The sequence below is a fragment of the Ranitomeya variabilis genome, chromosome 4 (genome assembly GCF_051348905.1).
Source record: "Ranitomeya variabilis isolate aRanVar5 chromosome 4, aRanVar5.hap1, whole genome shotgun sequence".
In the NCBI taxonomy this organism is placed as follows: domain Eukaryota; kingdom Metazoa; phylum Chordata; class Amphibia; order Anura; family Dendrobatidae; genus Ranitomeya; species Ranitomeya variabilis.
This window is the reverse complement of record NC_135235.1, coordinates 33,768,217-33,788,166: the sequence shown is the minus strand read 5'-3', so window position 1 is coordinate 33,788,166 and position 19,950 is coordinate 33,768,217. Positions and strand designations below refer to the sequence as shown.

General features: G+C 41.7%; 1 protein-coding gene and 1 long non-coding RNA gene across 2 annotated transcripts in view; one reads left to right on the top strand and one right to left on the bottom strand.

The window, feature by feature from the left end:
- Positions 1–19,950, bottom strand: part of ZMAT4 (zinc finger matrin-type 4) — a 392,475-nt gene that overhangs the window by 97,038 nt on the left and 275,487 nt on the right. The gene's annotated exons all lie outside the window — the stretch shown is intronic.
- On the top strand, positions 8,752–15,535 carry LOC143769614 (uncharacterized). Its single transcript, XR_013214431.1, has 3 exons — positions 8,752–8,830; positions 12,015–12,145; positions 15,395–15,535. It is a non-coding gene; the product is annotated as an uncharacterized LOC143769614 (long non-coding RNA).

Below are 19,950 nucleotides of genomic sequence, written 5' to 3'. Positions count from 1 at the left end.
CATGGTTATACTAATCCCACCCATGAGTGAACCTGACCTGCCCATGAACACCCCTTACCCACCCACAAATACCTTTGAATTGCCCGGGAGCTCTAATTATTGGTGGACAAACATTGGTAGTAGTATTAATAGTACTTATAGTGGTGCCCCTACTTACCAACATTAGAATTGATAACATGGTTATACTAATCCCTCTCATGAGTGACCTGTACCCGCCCATGAACACCCCTTGAGCGCACACAAACACGTTTGAACCACTCAGGAGCTCAAACCATTGGACAGGAAATCTACATAAACTCTGTCTTCTTTTGTATCCAACATGGTCCGAAATTTGAAAAATCATGGCCAGTCCTGGCACATCGATGGGTTCTTTGTCGTGACCAACAGACATGTTTTTTCTTCAATAAATCTGCCTCCTGGTGTTCGGTGTAGAAGAACTGAAGTGGCCGCTATAAGGTTTGTCCTCTACAACCCAACAGGTGGTGGATATCCAGGTATTGGATGATCATAGACATGTGTATATAGTATGTGACAGGCGTATACATTGCACCATTGCGGACAGGAAAGCAGTGTGCACAGCATTTGCAGGGTCCCCTCATTTGTATTTCTCCCACGTTTCACTGCATACAGAACATGACATTTACATTGACTGTTTGTGCAGTAATTGGACCATATTACAATTACTCAGCTTCCCACGTGGCTCAACAGCAATCACAGCGCGCATCCATCTTCTCCCTATCTCACAGTAATAACACACATGCCAAGCGCAGGGCATCGTAAGGAGACAGCATAGAAAATTAGCTTGAACGGACTCAAATAGCATCTGCCAATGAATAAAACACGTATAATAAACCTTATATAGCACAGCCCATGGCGACATTATTCAGTGTCGTCATTACTCACATTTACTGCCTCCGATGCCGGATATTTGACATAAATCTAACTTTGCACCTAAAACAAATAGACAATATATAATTTATGCAATATATACAAAATGCAAGAGGTGATGTGCTATGTCACCATATGGCAATAAAGTGTCAAAAATAAAGGGCATTTCTGCTTTGACCACACTTAACAACTGAAACATTAGTGAGGCTCTCAGAAAAAGAGAGACCTCCTGGATGAGTTGGTAAAGCTCCTGAGGGATACCTAAACCTCTGGTAAACCTCCTAGAAACAATATTTTCCTGTGTCTGATAAAGCCCAGTGGCTAATAACATATTTGGGGGATGAAGAGTGTAGAAGACGTAACAGCCGTGGAGGGAATGTGAACCCTTAGAATAGAGAGAGGAGGTCAGAGCTTACAGCTCAGCAATAGAGATAGGAAGAGAACACTCTAAAACATTGAATAATTACTCCATTAATTTGTTGTACAAGTGCAGCAGTAAAGATGATGAGAGTAGTAGTCTGCGAATAATACAGATTTTATTGATATAGGGATAAAGAGTGATAGGAGAGGTGCCAGACTCAGTGTTATGGTTATTGATAGGGTGTAGCTGGCATCTGTTCTTCTGCATTTGAATTACAATTATACTTTTATTCTTAATGAACTAGAAAGCAGCAGCAAATCAGCACAATATTTTTTTTCGGAAAAAATCTGAAATCAGTGTCAGTCAGAAACGGTGTACTTCTTGTCACAGCCATCTGGGCAGTAGCATTACCAAACACAGTTGACAATTGGTCTACATTGCTTGCAGCAAGCATATTCGTAGAGAGGAAGCAGAGGGCACTATGGAATATATGTTACATCACTCATCTAAGTCAAGCAGGATTATGTTACTTCTGACAGTGACACCATCAGTTTGAGTCAATGTTCTGCAAAGAGCAGTCGGGTCAATAAGAAATTGCTAAGAGGGATGCATTTTGGACAGTTGTGTTTTTTTTTTAAGCTTTAAAAAACATGAAACGTTTCTCAGTACACTGTCTCATGAAACGGGCTTCTGGTTACTATGAGGTAACCATCTGTTTCTATGCTGATGTCACTTTGACGTTATTAAGCCTGTGTTTTTGTTAAAGATTTTGAAAGGTGTTGGTTACAGCCCTGGGAGACCTCAAGAGTGTGATTTTCAGGACAAGTTGCTACTAATCAATTTTGGGGGTGAAAATTTGTAGAACCTGGATAATTTGAAATTCCAAACATTTTATTGGGGTGAATAGGGGTGCATTCGAATTAGGGGGTGAATTTTAAATAAGCCGCGTCCTTTTTGGGGGGCCTGGACACTCCAAATTTGCCAGATCTGTTACTGTGAATTCAGGACAGTCTCAGTAAATTCAGGGAAGTTAGGATATGTGGAGCATTAGGTTGAGGGTTTTTTGAGGGGTAGTCCTTAAATAAAGGGAGGGACATCAGTTTGTAAATATTTTCATTTGTCCTTCATTTGCGATACTGTATTGTAAGGAGCTATAAAACACAAGGCCTGCACAAGCGCTGTATACACAAAACGGTAGGATATTTTTAATCAAGACTATTTGCAGATTTGCCTCATTTTTCATTAGAGATGCATCAAAGCAATAATTAAAACAAATGTTGCACAGGTAAACTTAGAAGCCATGTGCTATTCATTAGAAATTTGTCATGTACCTCCATATAAAGAAACATTGATATTATATAAGCGCAATATGCCTCATTATTGACGCCGTACCAAATCCCGTCCTTCACTTCTTCCCTACATTGATTAGGACTTTCTAATTAACATCCATCTGCTTTCTCAATAATATATAATGTAATTGTGCTATTAGCATTTATCTGCTGATTAGGGGGAAAACACTGAGAGTCATAACTCACAGAAGTCGTCAGTGCTGCCTCGTGCCCCCCAGACCTGTCCTGGAAGAAAGCAGTTAATGAAAAGTAATAATGAAAAGTGTTGAAGTGGCCAGTGCCAGGTTTATGTGGCTCGTAACTTCCCTGTTTACTGATACTGGGCAACTGTTGAGAAGTGAGATCAGGAGAATTCTGAAAAGTGATCCATTAAGTGGCGGCGTGCGCAGCGCAAAAGTGCATAACAAACGTTCCTACCATTTATACAGGGTACATCGATGATCTAAGGATTTAGAAATATAAGTGGTATATATGACCCCCTTCATCAAACCCTAAAATACAGGTCAGACCTCTTAAACAAATACAGACCAGACCCCAAAACATATACAGACTCTAGACCACCTACATAAAGGCTACAAACCAGACCCCAAAACTAATGCAAACTCGAAACCAGACCATCTAAAAGAAATACAGACTAATGTAGACTGGCCCCCAAACACATACAGACTCCAGACCACCTAAACAAATACAAGCACCACACCAGACCATCTAAAAGAAATACAGACCAGAATCCAAAACATATACAGAATCCAGACCGCCTAAACAAATACAGAAGCCGAACCAGACCAGAACCCGAAACATATACAGAATGCAGACCACCTACACAAATACAGAAGTCAATGAAGACCAGTACCCGAAACATATACAGAATGCAGACCACTTACACAAATACAGAAGCCAATCCAGACCAGTACCCGAAGCATATACAGAATGCAGACCACCTACACAAATACAGAAGCCAGACCAGACCAGAACCCGAAACATATACAGAATGCAGACCACTTACACAAATACAGAAGCCAATCCAGACCAGTACCTGAAGCATATACAGAATGCAGACCACCTACACAAATACAGAAGCCAATCCAGGCCAGTACCCGAAACATATACAGAATGCAGACCACCTAAACAAATACAGAAGCCAGACCAGAACCCGAAACATATACAGAATGCAGACAACCTACACAAATACAGAAGCCAATCCAGACCAGTACCCGAAACATATACAGAATGCAGACCACCTAAACAAATACAGAAGCCAATCCAGACCAGAACCCGAAACATATACAGAATGCAGACCACCTAAACAAATACAGAAGCCAAACCAGACCAGAACCCAAAACATATACAGAATGCAGACCACCTACACAAGTACAGAAGCCAATCCAGACCAGAACCCGAAACATATACAGAATGCAGACCACCTAAACAAATACAGAAGCCAATCCAGACCAGAACCCGAAACATATACAGAATGCAGACCACCTAAACAAATACAGAAGCCGAACCAGACCAGAACCCGAAACATATACAGAATGCAGACCACCTACACAAATACAGAAGCCAATCCAGACCAGTACCCGAAACATATACAGAATGCAGACCACCTAAACAAATACAGAAGCCGAACCAGACCAGAACCCGAAACATATACAGAATGCAGACCACCTACACAAATACAGAAGCCAATCCAGACCAGAACCCAAAACGTATACAGAATGCAGACCACCTAAACAAATACAGAAGTCAATGAAGTCCAGTACCCGAAACATATACAGAATGCAGACCACCTACACAAATACAGAAGCCAATCCAGACCAGAACCCGAAACATATACAGAATGCAGACCACCTACACAAATACAGAAGCCAAACCAGACCAGAACCCAAAACATATATAGAATGCGGACCACCTACACAAATACAGAAGCCAATCTAGACCAGTACCCGAAACATATACAGAATGCAGACCACCTAAACAAATACAGAAGCCGAACCAGACCAGAACCCGAAACATATACAGAATGCAGACCACCTACACAAATACAGGAGCCAATCCAGACCAGTACCCGAAACATATACAGAATGCAGACCACTACACAAATACAGAAGTCAATGAAGTCCAGTACCCGAAACATATACAGAATGCAGACCACCTACACAAATACAAGCCCCACACCTGACCCTTAAACTAATACAAACCTCACACCAGACCCAATAAAATAATACAGACAAGCCCCCAAACATAATCAGACTTCAGACTACATAAACAAATACAGATCACACATCAGACCTTGTAAAAGCAATACAGACCCTCTAAACAATCACAGACCAGATGTCAAAACATATACAGAATGCAGACCACCTACACAAATACAGACCCAACACCAGACCAGAACCCAAAATATATACAGAATCCAGACCACCTAAACAAATACAGAAGCCAAACCAGACCAGAAACCGAAACATATAGAGAATGCAGACCACCTACACAAATACAAGCCCCACACCTGACCCACTAAACAAATTCAGACTAAACCCCCAAACATAATCAGACTCCAGACCACCTAAACAAATACAGACCCAACACCAGACCATATCAAAGAAATCCCAAACCCCTAAACAATTACAGACCAGAACCCAAAATATATACAGAATCCAGACCACCTAAAAAAAATACAGACCCCCACACCGGACTCCTTAACCTAATTCAGACCAGACCTCTAAAACACATTGAGACACCAGACCACCTAAACAAAGACAGACCCTATACAAGATCCATAAACTAATACAATCCCCACACTTGTCCACTTAGACACATACAGACACCAACAACGTATTTACCCCCAAAGTAAGGGAAGGAGATCAGCAGTGATAGCAAGAAGTAACCTCTGGATGAACATTGGCAGATTGGATTTGAGGATAAAGGCAGAGTCGGGCGTCCAGACAGGCACCACTGAGAATTGGAAGTGGGACCCCGAAACAGCTAGGAAATGTAGAGTAGGGCAAGTATAGACCGTCACCAGCAACCGAAGATCCAAAAGGAATCTTTCTGGCTCTGAAGGAATACTGGCCTGACCAGACAAGAGCATTTAGGTGTTGCTATACCAACAAGAAAGTTATAAGAATGAAGGGACCAAATATGTTGAGTCATGCAACATCTCAAGTATTGAGCCACCACTAAAAACCTAGAAGTTCTGCTGTTGAAAGAAGCTATATACATTCAGCATTGTGCCGCGATTCTTTGCATGTACTGTTCATCAAGTTCTGCCGTAAAAGAAAGTTTAATTTTCTATACTCTACAAAAACTTGTAAAACTTTATGTCTCTCTTGTTCTAATGTCAGAATAGGTTCCCTAGTTCACTGTCAACTAGAAGTATATATACGGCCACCTGGGAAAGTGCCTGAGATAGGGAACTCTTCTCACTCTTCTCCTGTGATCCTTTCCCCCGTGCCCCTTACAAATGTATTAGTACACGGCACTTATAATGTAAACTCATAGCAGGAAAAATTATCTTAAGACGAAGGTAAGTGAAGAATTCGGATATGTTGCTTAGGGGCACCATCTGGCACAGAAAAGCAAAATCTACACTAAGGCGTCCACTGCTGCCATCTGTTAGTGACGTGTTAGTAGCCACCAAGATCCGAACCTAAAAGTATAACTATATGGTAAAGAGAGGAGCAAAACACTGGAAACACTAGTGGTAATGTGGCGTCATATACTGCATGTACGTAACTGCCATCTCCCCGTCCATTCCTGGAATCGTCGCCTCGACTTAGTGTTTGCACTACGCTAACGCGTTCTGGGTGAATCATTGGTCCCTTGCTGACTCTACAGTCCCATTTTTAGACAGTACAATACTGATTCATTGCACAATCTCTCGGCACAGATGGGTAGAACACCTGTGGTTATATTTTTAGTTTCGCCTTCAGCAAATTTACGTTTTTTGCATCGGCTTTATGTCATGTTTTCGTGAAATGTTGATGTTGAGCTATTGACTATATGCAAAAGTCGGACTCAATAGAATAAAATTTGGCGGAAACACAGAAAACAAGTATCAACTAGTAACTGCTCACAGATACACGGACATTATACCCTAATTCCAGTGTGAATTGTATCAGAAAGATGCTGACATAAGAAAAGGAATATATATATATATATATATATATATATATATATATATATATATATATATATATATATATATATATATATATACAGTATATCAAGTGAAAGCAGGTTGTCAGGAAATGTCATGACTTTCTTATTGATGGAAGTTCTAGTGGCTACAAATAAGGGGCATTGTGTAGTGAAGAAAGCAGCTCTGGAGTATAATACAGGAGGTAACTCAGGATCAGTAATGTAATGTATGTACACAGTGACTGCACCAGCAGAATAGTGAGTGCAGCTCTGGAGTATAATACAGGATGTAACTCAGGATCAGTAATGTAATGTATGTACACAGTGACTGCACCAGCAGAATAGTGAGTGCAGCTCTGGGGTATAATACAGGAGGTAACTCAGGATCAGTAATGTAATGTATGTACACAGTGACTGCACCAGCAGAATAGTGAGCACAGCTCTGGAGTATAATACAGGATGTAACTCAGGATCAGTAATGTAATGTATGTACACAGTGACTGCACCGGCAGAATAGTGAGTGCAGCTCTGGAGTATAATACAGGATGTAACTCAGGATCAGTAATGTAATGTATGTACACAGTGACTGCACCAGCAGAATAGTGAGCACAGCTCTGGAGTATAATACAGGATGTAACTCAGGATCAGTAATGTAATGTATGTACACAGTGACTGCACCGGCAGAATAGTGAGTGCAGCTCTGGAGTATAATACAGGATGTAACTCAGGATCAGTAATGTAATGTATGTACACAGTGACTGCACCAGCAGAATAATGAGTGTAGCTCTGGGGTATAATACAGGATGTAACTCAGGATCAGTAATGTAATGTATGTACACAGTGACTGCACCAGCAGAATAGTGAGTGCAGCTCTGGGGTATAATACAGGATGTAACTCAGGATCAGTAATGTAATGTATGTACACAGTGACTGCACCAGCAGAATAGTGAGTGCAGCTCTGGGGTATAATACAGGATGTAACTCAGGATCAGTAATGTAATGTATGTACACAGTGACTGCACCAGCAGAATAGTGAGTGCAGCTCTGGAGTATAATACAGGAGGTAACTCAGGATCAGTAATGTAATGTATGTACACAGTGACTGCACCGGCAGAATAGTGAGTGCAGCTCTGGAGTATAATACAGGATGTAACTCAGGATCAGTAATGTAATGTATGTACACAGTGACTGCACCAGCAGAATAGTGAGTGCAGCTCTGGAGTATAATACAGGAGGTAACTCAGGATCAGTAATGTAATGTATGTACACAGTGACTGCACCGGCAGAATAGTGAGTGCAGCTCTGGAATATAATACAGGATGTAACTCAGGATCAGTATTTACGGTAATCACAATTAATGTATTATTCAATTTAATAGCTAATCAATTCTTGTCATGATCATCTGCGTGATTTTCCAATCATTCAATAATTATGCTCAATTGTTTAACATAGAAACATATGAATTAACCTACTTACAGTATTCAACTGACAACCATGCAATGATAATATATTTATTTTCGATGGGCAACCAAATTTTCAAATTATTTCTAAAAATATACATGGTACACACATAATTGTAAAAATCCTGGTGCTTTCTGAACCATTGATGTCACTGTCACAAGCAGAGGAGAGGTTGGAGCACAGAAATATTTCTACCTTGACCGGCAAAATTCTCAGAACAGCAGGAGGCTCACAGGAGATCACAGCACGGAGAATATCACAATAATTATCATTTGTGAATTATATTGTTTGTCTCTTCTAGTATTAAGAGAAAAATCTTGTAAACATGTGACATAACGTGCCGTTACCTTCTGAATACTTAAAGGGAGTCCTGCACTCCCAAAATGCTTTTTAAATGGGCTATACAGTGTCATAAAGGACTTAGCCCCTATAATAACCGCCCCGGAAAGGTGCCTGAGAATATCTGTTAATTCACATAAATGAATTACATAGAAATGTAATTTTCACACTGGCAACTGTCGCTAAACTAGACTTGTGCTTTCTGTTCTTTCAGGAGATCCAGAAGGACATTAGCTGCAATAGACTGAGCCTACATCTTGTATTGAAGAATCTAATGAGAATGGAGGAGGAGGTGAGCTGTGACATCACCTATTGTGAATGGTGGATTCTGTGTTATCTACTGTATATAGAGGTGTTATCAGTCATTGTACAGGAGGAGGAGGTGAGCTGTGACATCACCTATTGTGAATGGTGGATTCTGTGTTATCTACTGTATAAGGAGGTGTTATTGTTGAGGAGAGCCATAAGATCAAATACTTAATTAACCTCAAGACATAAGACATAAGGTAATTGAGAGAAGCAACCCATAACATGTACTGTTTAACCTTACATAAGTTTTCCCAGATCAAAATGAGACACTAAAGATGGCTGCCATTTCCTGTATCAGCATGCCATGTGCTGGTATCCAAGATGACGCCCACCCTGATGACCTTATGGACCACCCCACCCTGATGACCTCATGGATCCGCCCATGGACTTGCTCATTGCCCAACCCACTAACCAATGGAATACATCCGATCACTCCCATTTTAGAGCTAACCGAGCCCCCTTACAGGAGATATATAACCCTGTGTTCTGAATGAATAAAGCCCCTTGGAGCTGAGCCACAGATTGATCAAGGAGAGTTTACATCTGACTGTGTGTTGTCATATGTTTATTTCTTTTGGTGCGCACCTGATCAATATCCATTAGGCCAGGAGTAGGCAACTGAAGTGAAGTGAATATTTTATTAATTGTTCAACCCAACATATTTGGCGCCCCACTTTGGTACTAGAAAGCTGGAATCCTACCTGACACGGGGGTTGGCACCCTAAAATTCTGCACAGATTGGCACCCCCACTCATCGACAGCTATCCCTATCTGTCCCTAATACCTCAAGAGAGGCAGAGTGGTGGGGGTCTGTTGTTGGTGTACGATACATACGTGTGTGGGTGGGTGGGGCTATAGGAAACAGCTGTAGGACTGAAGTTCATTCAACCCCAATGGCTGGACTGTTCTTAGATTGAATATCCATCTACTCTCCTTTTGAAGTATTTGAAGTATTTGTTTGTCCCAATCCCCTCCTCTTAATGGTGGCAAGATTCTGTCAATCCCCACAAAGGTGATTTTTTTGGGGGGTTACCTTGATGAAAAGAGTTCATGTGATTTGCCACTGGGGTTTCTCTTTTGTTTATGATCCACGAAGATGTTCACCAACCCTCTTGCAAAATTCCCTCTTAGTCTTCCCCACATACTCCAAACCGCATTCACAAGTAGCTCTATAAATGATGCCTTTGGTACGGCAATTAATGAAATGTCGGATGGAGTAAGTGGCGCCGGTGACATTACTTGAAAAGTTTTTTGTGGAGGCAATGGAGGCACAGGCTTTACAACTGCCACATTTAAAGCAGCCCTTGGTTTGATTTATCACTGAACCAGGTCTACTTTTAGGAAGGTAATGCCTGTGAACTAATCTATCCCCTAGGGACCTGCCTCTCCTGTAGGTAATCTGTGGGAATGGGGATATATGTTCTTTAATAACCCTATCCATCAGGAGAACTGACCAATGTTTTTGGAAAATGCCCCTGGTGTCATTTGCTCCATTGGAGTACCTGGTGATAAACCGGATAGTGGTGTCCTCCTCTGACCCTGATCTTGGCACCAACAATTCCTTCCTTTCTCTCCTTACAGACTCTTTGTATGCTTTATTCAAAATTCCCTCGGGGGAACCCCTTTCAAGGAACCTTCCTCAAAGGTCATTAGCTTGTTTAAGGAAAGCGCTCAGATTTGAGCAATTCCTAAGGATTCTTAGGTATTGACCCTTGGGAATTCCTCTCCTCAGTGGAGCAGGATGGTTACTTTCCCATCTGAGGAGGGAGTTTGTGGCTGTGTCTTTCCTGTGGGTTTTAGTTGATATCGCCCCATCCTTGTTTTTTTCAATGCAAATATCCAAAAACGCCAATTTAGTTGGACTGGCCTCATAGGTGAAATGAAGGCCTATGTTATTAACATTGAGACACTCAACAAAGCCACCAAACCTGGTGGCACTCCATCTCCAGATGACCAGAATGTCATCAATGTATCGTAACCACAATACAATCCTCTCATCTGGCCCGAATATGGTGTCCCCAAAGACTACTGTTTCCTCCCACCAGCCCAGGAACAAGTTGGCATACGAAGGCGCACAAAAAAAATTGCTAATTTTATTTAAATACTTTTAGCACAAAAGCAATAGTTTACTTTCTGATGACACATTATCTTTAATATTCCGTTGTAATATAGTGAGATTCTGAATGCGGTAAGAGTTACTGTGGACTGTACTGATGTTATGCCATGCGATTCCTGCGGCACGGAAACAATGTAACCACGCGTTCTGCTGAAGCCAGTGATCGGCTGCAGCGGTTACGTAATGTCTTAGCTTGAAGAAAAGGCTTGGGACCTGCTAGCAGTAGAAAGGGGGGGATCATTAGATGAGGTTTTTGTTTTTTACTTTGTTCCCATGATGGAGGGTTTTTTAGTTAAAAAAAAAGTACTGGATAACCCGAATTCCTTTAAATAAGCAGTATGGTATATGATAATAGCCTTGGAGATACTTTAATAAATGAACCAGGCACAAGGTGGCCATACACATTAGATGGACATTGACCACCTTATAGGGAGAAATGGAAGATTTTGGGGGATGAAGAGCGGGCATGCTGTATTCAACATGCCCTATCCTTTTGATCCCAAGGACATAGGTCTCTGCCAAAGGTGTCTAGCAGCAGCTTATTCCCCTCTTCCAATTGGGAACACATGCACGCTCAGCCAAGAGCAGCATGCATATGTAGAAAATGGACTTTGTCCTCTAGCCATTGTCATCTCCACTAGATCTAGGGGAATTTTACTGACAGTAATAGATCTCCAGTTACAACAATGGACGTAGTGGAATTTCTATGAATTCTGGATTATATTTCCAGACTTACAGTAGATACAAGTTGCACTTTCGTCTTATCTGTGATGGATGACACAATGACGAATGGCTGGTAAGCAGACATTACTATGCGATGGCTCCATCATGTCGGCCCGTGAAGATTTATTACTTAGATTTACATAGCGCAGGCCCTCATAAGAAAGCATAAATTTAATGTCGTGACGTTTTACTCTGCTCTTTTTCATAGTAAAATGTCATTTTATTGTATATTTTTGGCCTAAGCATCAAAACAGTGCAAGATGGCTTCTGTTGTAAAACTGACACCACGAAAAACATTCTCATTGTATATATTCTTATATAATTTCAGGTGGAATATTGAGGGACTTGGGAGTACCGGTAAATATGGCAGAATAATAGCAGAATAATGGCAGAATGGACACACACAGGATGTAGCTGTAGACATAGACGTCATGATAACTGAACACCACAACAACCTGAGTATTAATATTATAACTTGATGATTGTTGAATATTGTAGTCCTAATCATTTGTTATTGTGCCCCCCAGGGGCTGTCATGGGCTTCAAATGAAAATAATTACTCAATCCCCGAATAATAAAGTTTAATTTATACTATTAACTCCATCTACCGCTCGACTGGCCCCTGAGCACTTTAAGTCCACCAATAGTATAGTGTTAATTTTAGTACTAGCTCCTCCCACCACTCGACCGGCCCCTGAGCACTCTCAGGCCCTCAATAATATAGTAGGATTTATATTATTAGCTCCACCTACCACTTTTCCGACCTCTAAGCACACTCAGGCCCCCAATAATAAAGTGTAATTTATAATAATAGCTATATACACTCACTGGCCACTTTATTAGGTACACCTGTCCAACTTCTTGTTAACACTTAATTTCTAATCAGCCAATCACATGGCGGCAACTCAGTGCATTTAGGCATGTAGACATGGTCAAGACAATCTCCTGCAGTTCAAACCGAGCATCAGTATGGGGAAGAAAGGTGATTTGAGTGCCTTTGAACGTGGCATGGTTGTTGGTGCCAGAAGGGCTGGTCTGAGTATTTCAGAAACTGCTGATCTACTGGGATTTTCACGCACAACCATCTCTAGGGTTTACAGAGAATGGTCCGAAAAAGAATAAAAATCCAGTGAGCGGCAGTTCTGTGGGCGGAAATGCCTTGTTGATGCCAGAGGTCAGAGGAGAATGGGCAGACTGGTTCGAGCTGATAGAAAGGCAACAGTGACTCAAATCGCCACCCGTTACAACCAAGGTAGGCCTAAGAGCATCTCTGAACGCACAGTGCGTCGAACTTTGAGGCAGATGGGCTACAGCAGCAGAAGACCACACCGGGTACCACTCCTTTCAGCTAAGAACAGGAAACTGAGGCTACAATTTGTACAAGCTCATCGAAATTGGACAGTAGAAGATTGGAAAAACGTTGCTTGGTCTGATGAGTCTCGATTTCTGCTGCGACATTCGGATGGTAGGGTCAGAATTTGGCGTAAACAACATGAAAGCATGGATCCATCCTGCCTTGTATGGAGCATCTTTGGGATGTGCAGCCGACAAATCTGCGGCAACTGTGTGATGCCATCATGTCAATATGGACCAAAATCTCTGAGGAATGCTTCCAGCACCTTGTTGAATCTATGCCACGAAGAATTGAGGCAGTTCTGAAGGCAAAAGGGGTCCAACCCGTTACTAGCATGGTGTACCTAATAAAGTGGCCGGTGAGTATATACCACTTGACCCGCCCTGAGCATTTCCGGGCCCCCAAAAATAAAGTTTACTTTACAGTTAAAGCTCCACCTACTATTGGTCTGGTCCATGAGCACTCTCTGGCAGCCAATAAAAAAGTGTGATTTATAGCAATAGCTCCACCTACAACTTGACTTACCCCTATGTAGTTTCAGGCCCCCCAAAATATAGTATAATTTTATAATTTATAATTTATAGTACTAGCTCTGTCTACCATTTGTCAGGCCTCAGAGCAATCTTAGGCCTCGAATAATAAAGTGACATAATATACTAATAGCAAAGCCTACCAGTTGTCCAGCCCCTGAGCACTCTTTGGCCTTCAAAAGTAAACTGTAAGTTATAGTAAAGCTCCTACTACTCATCTGGCCCATGAGCACTCTCAGGCCACACAATATTATAATGCAATCTATAGAACTAGATTCTTCTACCAATTGACTGAACCCTGTGCAATTTCAGGTCTTCAGTAATTTATAGCAATAACTCCTCCTATCACATGACTGGCCCCTAAGCAGTCTCAGGCCCTCAATAATAAAGTGTAATTGATAGTACTTCCTCTGCTTACCACTCATCCAGCCCCTGAACACTAATCTAAGAATAATAATGTGAGCGTCGGCCAGGGTCGTAGTCATGGCCAGCATGGGTGTCTGCTCAAGCTCGCCCCGGCCACCCGCATCACATAGATAAAGTCCCACTGTCTTACTTGCCTGGTTCTCAGGGTCCTCCCTGAACTGCAGGAAAACTTCTTCTGATTTAGTACATAATAAGACAAAGTCAGGTTTAAACTTTAAATGTAGAACTTTACTTGTTTTCATATGCAGCACATCCATTTCAGTTACAGCATCAACATCAGGTTCCACACAGCATATTTCCTTCACTTTCCCTCTGCCTTTCAGTGTGTTCCCGGGACGTCCCGTCCCGCTTGGTATCGCAGCATCTTCCCTGTCCAGCTTCAATACCATTAGGGGTTCCCTTTTCCATTTCGCCCCAGACATAAAGGCATAAGCCCAAGTAGCAAGCTGCCACATTTTCGGAGTGACCTGCGGCACTGTCCTGCTGTGACTCCTGCAGTAGCCTTTGCTCTAGCCACTGCTGTCACCGCTGCTATCTGCTGTCTCTGCTGCTGTCTCTGGTGCTGTTTCTGCTGCTGGCCACTATAGGCCCCTAGACGGCTGGGCTATTCTCCTTACACGTTATGGAGTCCAGCCGTTCTGCACGGGCTCCCTGGCCCTTCTCACTAAAAACAGGAAATGCTCTTGGCTTACCCACAGCAGACTCCTCCTATTAGTTAACTATATACACTAGTGTGCTTATGTGTCCCCATCTAGTGGGCTAACTTAAGTGCTGCACTTTCCCTACAACATACATATTTACATATTACACTATACAGTAGCAGCATTACAACACATACATGACATAACACAAACACGGGCAAGGGGAGCGGGGTACATCTCGTAGCTTTGCCAGACCCCTTACAATATATTATTGTGACCCTTGCAACTGTGCCTCCCAAGACTTACAAACATATTACTACTAAAACATATCTGCTGATGATTAAAGTGCTATTCTCAACTTAACGATTGGTTGGGGTCTGATCACTGGGACCCCAGAACAGGAGTGTGAAATGCCCATTTGAATGGAAAAAAAAGCAACTACCTTCATTCTGCCAGAGCTTTTATCAATGATCCCATGAAAAATGAAGCCGTAGTTGCACTCGAAGTTTCAGCGCCCCCCAGCAATCCAAAAGTTATCACTTATTCTTTCGGAAATACCGTAAAACGTAAAAAAAACAAAAACAAACCCCGAAGCCTTCTACAACAAACAGAAAACATAAATATGTTACAAAGGCAAAAAAGTAAAAACTTGTGACCTCAAAGGGTTAATTCTATGGTAATGCAAGATATCTATTAAGTATTACGCAAAATATATTTTACAGAATTAATCCGCACTTTTTTTTCTTTTAATCCTAAGAAAAATAACTAGAGTTCAGCTACATTGTTGAAGATACAAACATAGCAAATTTTCAATGTTTTCTCTTTTTCTTACTACTGAGCTATGTGCTGGGTATTTCAGATTCTCGATGAGGACAAGGTAGGTGTTACTGTAACAGTGTAATCTAAATTCAGTACGTAGAAGATTACTCGGGCGTAACGAGATGAGTTTTAATTTACCCTCCCCCGCTGTGTATGACCCATGGACTGACCTGATGCAAAATGCTGAGTTGCCCAAAAACTGCATGAAAACTAAAACATCAAGCGCAGCAAAAAAAAAAGAAAATACACAAATAAGTCTTGCAGGTTCGTAGAGCGTAATATTTAGAAACATTCATTCTACAATGGAGTATTTGTATTTTTCTGCCCAATTTCTATATGTATGTACAGTATATACAGATTCCAGCATCAGCAAAAAGAACAATTTCCCCAGGCATCCACCATCTGTGGGCATCTAACTTCTGCAAAGCGTGTGATAGGCTTGCGTAGTAGTACACAGCCAGCGGGCGAAATGACAAGGTCTGTCCCGACCCCCTTTACATGTCTTTTTGTAGCATGAGTATCCACTTTTGTTTAAGAAGGACCTGACACCAAGCCAAAAGTAGCCAGTTTTTGCTCTTATGTTATTCTCGATGCTCCTCTGAGTATTTTTTTTTTTAATCCGCCACACAGTTCCAGAGATAGGGGCCTTTTTATGTGGTGCTAATTTGGGGTGTGTGGCTAACAGGATCCTCTAGGGCGTGTCTTTAATCTGTCCTGCATAATTATCCTGTAAGTCACGCCCTCTTGGTAAGGAGCGCTAAATAAAAAAGGCCAATATCTCTGGAACCGTATGGCAGATTTTAAGAAATAAAAATACAGCATACTCTGTGGGAACAGGGGGAATAAAATGCGAGAAAAAATTGGAAACTTTTCACTTGAATGTCCCATTCGAATGCCATTGCTAAATTCATTCTTTATTGGAGTGCTGAAGATAGTAACAGTCCCATAAAGAATGAGTGGAGTGGTGTTACACATGCATGGCCACCACTACATTTTGATTGGGCTTTTCATAGCCCCTTTTTCAGGATGAATAGTCTGAGAGCGTAAAAAAAACATAGCTTGATGATACTCTGTTGGGAGATGTCTAAGTTGTATGTGTCTATATATGGCCACCTAAGGGTTGTGATGTCAATTTCAAAGAGGGGAAACTGCCCCACAGAGAGATACAATTGGAATATAGACCCAAGGATGAGATTTTTGCCTTGGGTAATTATAGTGGCAATTCCTAACAATCAGGGCAATTCCTTTAAAAAGTTGAGGTGGCGGTGATCGCCAGTTCCCTAGAGGAATGTCTAAAACTGTACATATTCCCTGCAGTGGCCACTACTGGAGAAATGTAGTATTGCATGCTGCTGGTTAATAAATTTTATGGCTGTGCATGTAATATAAGGGCACAACAGGTCCGCCAAAGCTGGCACATAGAGGGGGTCTTAAGCAGTGGAACCTCTTCTTCGAAGTATGACCTTATAAGTCATGTGGATAGGGGCTGACCTTATAATACCCTTGATTTCATTGTTAATAGTCAAAAAGCATTTTCTAGACTATTTAGCTGTTTCCAAACAGTTTTTACATATTTCACTAGGAATATATTATCGTTTAATCTTCACAGTTAAAACACAAAGTAAATGCCACCCAGCTATATAAATATATGGTGCGCGGACAGTGTGGGTGGATTTCGTTTACAAGTGTGTACACTTGAATAATTTTGATATTTCTGAAAAGAGAAATAAATTTTCATAAAATACTCATTAACAGCCTCTTAGGAACGTGTGGCTGGGACGATTTCCAAACCTCTGTAAATCATGAATTACCAAAGAGGTAAATGGGAAAGGACGTAAGTGTTAAAATTTTAATTGCGCAAGTTGAATAATAAACAACGCCAATTAAATCGGAAGACATTACAAAGAGAAAACAACTCGTAAGTTTCTGCGGCGGTCTACGGAACAATTAATATGGCCACAGTGACGGCGTCTATGGGGTATTCACCCAACGTGTCCAAGAGGGCAGGGAAGGGACCGTCGTATAAATAGGCAGGTCGGCCGTTCAGGAGTTGGAAAAAAGCAATGGAAGCGATGGAAGTCGTCAACAGCCATAAAGGAAAAATATGAGCCGAGGGTGGTTCAAGGAATTATATTTTGCCCCAATCTCAATGTCACTTCCAGTTGATCGGCTCCATCACCCAGAGCAGAAGCATCTCTTCTCTTTACAACAGTGCCCTCTATGTTGCATGGAAGCTGTAGAGGACAGCGATGAACCCACCGACCAGGACATGGAAAAGAAAGTTGACTCTCCAGCTCAGAACAGGGCATAAGAAAGTGTGCATGCTCCAGTGTTACGCCATAAAGCTCAAATTCCAATTCATCGGCTTCATCAATCGCCACTGCAGCATCTTTTGCATTGATGCTTCCAAAGCGAGTGATGAAGCCATTGGCGAAGACACGCTCAGAACAGGGATGAAGGAACTGTGCATATTCAATTTTATAGTTCAAGTTCCAGGTTGTCGGCTTCACCATGCACCATCACTTCTCTTCCAAGAAGTGCCCTCCATTAGCATGCCTTCTGCAGAGGAGAATGATGAAGCCATTGGCCAAGAAGTGACATCTCATTGATACCCACACGCCAGAACATTGATTCCACCGCCGAGAACAGACCAAAAACAAACTGGTTCTATGCCATAAGGCTCAAGTGACTTCATCATTTGTTGTCCTTCAAAGAAGTGTCCTTCGTTTTTCATGCATGGTGCAGATATAAGAGATGAAACCATTGGCCACAAAGTGACATCAGACTAGTGCCCACACAAAAGAAAGTTGACTCTTCAGCTCATAATAAAACAAAACAAACTATGCATGCGCCGGTTTTATTTTACAAGGTTCAAGTGGGAGATCATCACTCTTTGCTGCAGCATTCATGTACCGTTTTGCATGCATGCAGAAGAGGCGAAAACCATTTTCTAGGGAGTAACATCAGAACAGGCGCACACATTGAAGAATGTTGACTCCTCAGCTCGGAACAACAGAACAAAACGAACTGTGCATGCGCCGGTTTTATGTTACAAGGTTCAAGTGGGAGGGAGATCATCACTCTTTGCTGCAGCATTCATGTACTGTTTTGCATGCATGCAGAAGAGGCGAAAACCATTTTCTAGGGAGTGACATCAGAATAGGTGAACACCTTAAAGAATGTTGAATCCTCAGCTCGGAACAGAACAAAACGAACTGTGCATGCGCCGGTTTTATGTTACAAGGTTCAAGTGGGCGGGAGATCATCACTCTTTGCTGCAGCATTCATGTACCATTTTGCATGCATGCAGAAGAGGCAAAAACCATTTTCTAGGGAGTGACATCAGAATAGGCGCACACATTAAAAAATGTTGAATCCTCAGCTCGGAACAGAGCAAAACGAACTGTGCATGCACCGGTTTTATGTTACAAGGTTCAAGTGGGCGGGAGATCATCACTCTCTGCTGCAGCATTTATGTACCGTTTTGCATGCATGCAGCAGAGGCGAGTGATAAAACCATTTTCCAGGGAGTGACATCAGAAAAGGCGCACACGTTAAAGAACGTTGACTGCTCTGCTCGGAACAGAGCAAAACAAATTGTGCACGCGCCGGTTTTCCATTTAAAGTCTCAGGTGGAGCAAACAGAAGACAGAGGGGACACCATCCACAGGCAATCAGACTGGCTTATCACGGATTAAGTTGGCAGCTTGCATAGTCTGGACATGTCCATTGGACGGAGCCTGACTAACTTACAGACTGGCAGTTATACAAACTCATTTTCCTAATGAATGGCAGGCTGCAGTATAATAATAGATGAATGTTTGGAAAGAGATTTTCAAGGCATAAAGCGTGATGGGAATGGTTTAGAAGTGTGAAACCTGGCGGTGACAGGTTCCCTTTAATTATGTCTATGCAGAGGATTTGCAGCTCTGTAGTAGAAAAATAAAGCTCTAACGTCTGATAAAAAATATCTGAGAAATAAATCAGTGCAGAATAATGGAACATAAAAAATGAACCTTTGCTATAAAGGTGGTGACTTGCATTAAAGCCTTCAGATGGAAACGCGTTCTTGTAGTGCACATGGTGCTATTCTCTCCAGGTGTTATTCTTTGGATGCTTTAGTGTGGTATATGCTCCAAATATAAGTACAGAAAGCAGAAAAAAAGGACCAAAAATATTGAAAAAAAAACAAACTTACAGAATGGGTTCTCTGTCCGGAAAATCAGCTGTATGAAAGTAAGAGACTCCCTAAAATAACTAAAAACCTCTGGATGACTGCTGCAATCTGTGGGGCCTCCCTGATGTAATAGGTTTTTACTTTCTATCAAAATGGGCATCATTTTTACTTGCTAATTGTACTTTTATTAGTGTCACTATCTGATTAGCGGCTGTATTTCCCGGACCATCACTTCTCCCCCCTGCGGGCAGCTCCTACATCTCCGGCAGCAGCAGTGGGGTCAGTTCCATTTGTGATATGACGATTTCTATCCTATT